The sequence below is a fragment of the Pseudophryne corroboree genome, chromosome 3 (genome assembly GCF_028390025.1).
Source record: "Pseudophryne corroboree isolate aPseCor3 chromosome 3, aPseCor3.hap2, whole genome shotgun sequence".
NCBI lineage: Eukaryota > Metazoa > Chordata > Amphibia > Anura > Myobatrachidae > Pseudophryne > Pseudophryne corroboree.
In genome coordinates, this window is record NC_086446.1 from 709,995,643 (window position 1) to 710,001,074 (window position 5,432).

The window sequence follows — 5,432 nt, forward strand, 5'->3', positions numbered from 1 at the left end:
ATAAGCGCCGCCCACGCCCATTGCGGTATCGGATTATTGTCAGACCGTACGATTTTACAGGTTACGTGCAGCAGCGTGTTGTTCAGATTGAGTAGTGGGGCATGTCAAAAAGTTCAAGCTCAGATTTTGCACATTCCATGGATTCGTTGTGTACGAAAGACATGCTTAAAAAATATCACCAACTCTCCGCTTCGGATTCCTTTTTTTATTTAAGTTGCGCCTGCCTCGGTTTTTGTTTAAAAAGGGCATGCACCAAGGTGGAACTTGCGTCGAACGCTTCTGTTTTTGTTTAAGCGCCCCTTTCTGTGTATAAATTAATCCGGAACCATCTTGCTTCGCTTGGTTTGCCTTGTGTAATTTATTCACAATAGCCGTTGTAGCTTGGCCGATGACGTCTTTTGCGATATTGCCTGCTGCGTTCTTCACGTGGGGTTTTGCTAACTCCAGGCCTCTTCAGAAAAGCAGCACAGCCTTTCTGAAAAGACTTTGAAATATACTGCCTAATCCGCAACCATACATGTATGCACTGCCGTGAAAAACTGGGTAATCCATTACCGGCTTGAGATTTATAATATTGTGCATAGAGAGCTGGATCTCCATAATTTTTAACAGCGACCATTCTGTTTCGTTAATAAAATTCCGTTTTGCGGCGTCTGAAGTGTAGTTTCACGATCGCTATCCCAAACTTAAATGCCATGTTCTCGTTCTGGTCGTTCTTTATCTCTATGGCTATCGTGTCAATATGCACTTTGCACAATGGTACCTAATCGGGCTTCTCGTATCGTATTGTGATCACCTCATTGTTATAACCCTTAATTTCAACAGTGCGAAGTAGCGGTACATAACTATCCACGACCCTCTGGTGTTCGATAATGTCTGTGTACACGTACAGCGTATATTGACCGTCTTTGATGTCGGCGCATAGTTTAGAAATCTTAGTTTTAGGTTGTAAACCAAGGATCCTTGTCAGTTTATCACCGGCTGTAAGTTGATACAGCTGCTTACTGTCGCATTATACAACGCGCTCAAGCGGATCGTACGTTAGTCTTAATCCAGCCTCCAGTTTATGCTGCCCAATTTCCGCATTGATTACATCCAGTAGCGCGTCGATTGTTTTATAAAAACTGGGTTTAAGGCACACGGTTGTGAAATCCACAACCGACTTGGAAAGAATGCCATCCTGTGTTATTTGTAGCCTGCAATCTTGTATTTCCAAAGTATTTTACATGTGCGGGTATTGTATCTCTGTAAGAGCCACTTCCCATTCACCATTTAAGTCTATCGGTTTAGCCAACTTTGTCGTATAGTTAGAAATCTTATTTTGCGGGAATGTGGCTGCTGAGGGGTTACTCGGCAGTGTTATGTAGAACGATTTATCATCCATCGTCCTCTTTGTTTATATATCTTTTATCTCCGATGCCGCGACCCAACTGTTAAATTTTGCGGGGTATCCCCTCCACTTGACTAAAGTGTATTTCCAGCCTCTGACCGTCTTATTTTTTAAAATCTTTTCCACTTTGTAAACCCTGTTATAGTTTTTTGGTATGCTTTAAAGCTCTTCGGGATAAAAACTACCTGTAATAGTCTTACCGTAGAGATCCTCCAATGTGTAAAGTGGCTTAAGACCTTTCGTGTTCACGCCTCGTATTACAAATATCTCCTCAGAAAAACTCTGTTCGTAGCCTTTCTGAAATAAGTCCTTATATTTAAAAATACGGACGTGGTCACCAACTCCTAAACAAGCGGGTGTTTTTTTACTTCTAAAGTAATCACCGTAGGTCACTTTGAAGACACGCAAAGCGTTAGTCATTCAAAATGTTTGGAGCGCGCTTAATCGTTCTATGGTAAATGTTATTATAACTATGTATGAAGTCTTGTAAAATGTCTATATATCTGTAGGTATTCTTTGCCGTGAAATAGCGCCACATTCGTGATTTTAAAGTCCTATTGAAGTGCTCTATAACCGCCACTTTCACATCGTTATTGGTTGTGAAATGATTTATACCGTATTTTTGTAATACCTTTTTTAGGATTATGTTTAGAAACTCTTTACCGTTATCAGTTTGTAGCTTCTTCGGCACTTCCCCTTGCTGGAATATTTTTTCAAAAGCATTAGCGACTGTTGCGGCGTTCTTAGCTGTCAGACTTTCAGCCCAGGCCCTCTTACTGAATATATAGATGACGGTTAATATGTATTTAATACCATCATTGCATTTTGACAGATGTATGAGCGAAACCAAATCGCATTGCCACTGTTAATTTATACCCAATACACACATGTTCCTTTTATAGTATTTTATTGCCGGTTTGTGCAACGTGTATGCGTCTTGTTCTTGTAACCACTTTCTTATGTCGGATCTTTTAAATTTATTTTTAACCGCAACATAATATTTATCAATACTGCTAAAAACTACCCGGTTTTAATACTGTCTCATAGGCTTCTTTCATCCGCTTGATTTGACGCGCGGCGTTGCGTGACATTCTGCGACTGGTGTTGAGCGACATTCTTTTCGCAGCAATTATCTTTTAATACAGTTTGATATCGAGCTCTATAAATTTTATAGAAAATCGATATCAAGCACTATAATTTGATATCAAAGGGGGGTGTGGCCGGTGGGCTGGCTGTGGGCGTTAACCTGTCAAAATCAATTAAGTTTGATAGAAAGGTGCTCTCTCCCAACTCACCGGTCATCCTCTACACCATTTCCTTTTGCCATCAAGCCCGACTTCATTAAGATTCTGGGAGTCTGGTTCAGCGGCGAGGGTGCAGCCCTGAAATGCTGGGACGAGAGACTGGCGACTGTTCGACAGAGATTGGATTGTGGAGCCTCAGAGAACTTACCATTGAGGGGAAATCACTTGTGCTGCGCAACGAGATCCTACCCGTTCTACAGTACACCACGCAGGCCTGGCCACCACTGGTCGCGGTCTGCAGGACCATCACAAGGGCAGTGTTTCACTTCATCTGGGGCTCCAAGATGGACAGAGTTAAGTGATCGGTTATGTACAAGGAGCCCCTCAAAGGTGGAAAGGGAATACCGGATATCCCCACCATGCTGCAAGCCTTCTTTGTGTGTAACTGCATCCGCAGGACATTGTGTGAGAACTTTAAAGAGTCTGCAGGAAACTCCATGTCATGTTTCTTCCTCCTGCCTCTTTGGAGGGTCCTTGGCTGGGACAAATGGGACAGCTCCATCCCTTACAACTGGAACACCCCCTGGTTTTACCTGGATGTGTCCAAGTTCGTGAGGGAGCACCAACTGGAGGGGGTTAAACCTGACTTGTGGAAGCCAAAGACCATCTACAAGCTCATCAGAGCTAAAGACGTTTTGGAGCCAACTCCGGGGCTCCCTTCAGTGACTGCCAAACAGGTCTAGGAGAATGTGGCCTCCAAAAGGCTCACAAACAGACACAAAGACCTGTCGTGGATGGTCATTCAAGGAGGTTTGCCCCTCAGGTCATTCATGCACTCCCGAAACCTGTGCAGGTACAGACATTGCCCCAGGTGCATCATACATGAGGAAACATCTATGCACCTGTTTTGGGATTGTGCCTGTGCTCAGTTGTTGTTGGATGCCCTAGAAAATGAACTGAAAGACTGTGTGCCAAGGAACTGTTTCATGTTCCATTTGGTACTCTACGGACTATTCTCTGGCACCCACACCTATGGGGCAATCCAGGAAGCCTGGCGCATTATGAACTGTGGTAAGGACGCTTTGTGGCTCACCAGGAACCGCCTCATATTGTGGAGGTAGGTGAGGTCCATCCAGGACTGTTGCAGGCTGGTTCACAGCCTGTTAAGAGACTATTTCATCATGGACAGCCCTGAGGAAGAAGAGGATTAAACCCCCCTTCTTCCCCTCTCCCCTTGTTTGAACTGCTTAATGAGACTTGGGACCGTGGCCCCTTCCCCCATTCACAATGTCTGTTGTTTTATTGATGTCTTTCTATTTATTGCACCTCCCCTTATGTATGTCTGTCTTTCAATAAAGCTTCGGGCATGTGATTCCCCCTCCCTCACCCTCCTACCCTCCACACCCATAGCCTTATTAACTGTTGTATTATTGTATAGTTTAAATGCATAGTGCAGTCTGAGAACTATAGTGTAGGCTGGCCTGTGCCGTAGTTCTTGAACTGCACTATACCGTCTGCATCTGTACTGTGTTTTGGCTGTGCTGCGACACAGTACTTATGTTTGTTATGTTTATGTATTTTTTTGTTTCTTTTTCTATCAAAAATCTGTTCTTATCAGCTTAATATCCGATACGCTCCCTATCTGGGGGCCATATATTAAATGGATTTTTAGAACAGGGAGATGGAAGAGCAGCTTGCTCCATTGAATTCCCTCCTTCTATCCAAGGCATTTTTTTATGTAGTTTTATTTACTTGTTTTTAATACATAGCAAAAAATAAACATTGACAATCCCATAACAATACATTTACCATACATACATTTATATTACACATTATATAGTACTGTATATTGCATTACATCCTGACGAGTTGTCTTTTAAGGCACATCTCCTATTTACCCATTTTAATTGTTTACAGTTTAAATTTATCATTTAGAGTAAGTTGCACAGATACTTCATCCTATGTACTAAGGCTAACTCTTAGCTCTTCATATTCAATTATATAACTGTGTATTCCCTCCTTCCCCATTATTATTACATATTTATTTTCATCTATATCGTGTTGTGTATACTTATATCTATATTTCTTCTACAGCTATGTAAATATTTGCCATCTAGTTTTTACTATGTGATTCTTACCTCATATCCACATCTAACAAACATCTCTTCTAATCAAACATATTCATATATATCATAAATATTTTAACCACCTCTACCAATCTTAGGCATCTTACTGTGCATATCCAATATTATTATATGTTGTAATCACTCATGTAATATTTTGTGTTTGTTACGTTTATTATTTAAACCTCAATATTTCAAATTTCTATATGACTATTACCTCTTTATATCATGATTCAACTCATTAGCTTAAATATATAATGCATATCATAATGTGTACATATATCACTTTGTGCATAGAAATAAAGACATATTCGCCTCAGATCTGTGCATCTTTTCCCATATATCTTCTTCTAATCTTTTTAAATATTTAAATCTTCAACGTGTTACCTGGATTCATGCAATACACCATTCATTTTTCTCTAAAAAAACACACATACACCATGTCTGTCCGCAACTGTTTCCTTTTTACAGATATTTTTATCGCTGCTTTAACCCTTACAATGATCGCACAATTTATGTTTAATCCAGTGATATCTGAAAGTATTCAGATTTAAGCCATTTTATCCCATATTTTATCAAACATATACTTAGCATTTCGCATCATATACCCATATTTTTCGTGAGAGATCGTAGTATTAACTAAAGCTATCCAAGTAGCAAATTTCGGTTCCTCAG

At 40.6% G+C, this 5,432-nt stretch overlaps 1 pseudogene; it reads left to right on the forward strand.

The window, feature by feature from the left end:
• Nucleotides 1-4,210: 4,210 nt before the first annotated feature.
• On the forward strand, nucleotides 4,211-4,368 carry LOC134899792 (U2 spliceosomal RNA; annotated as a pseudogene).
• The last annotated feature ends 1,064 nt before the right edge of the window (nucleotides 4,369-5,432 follow it).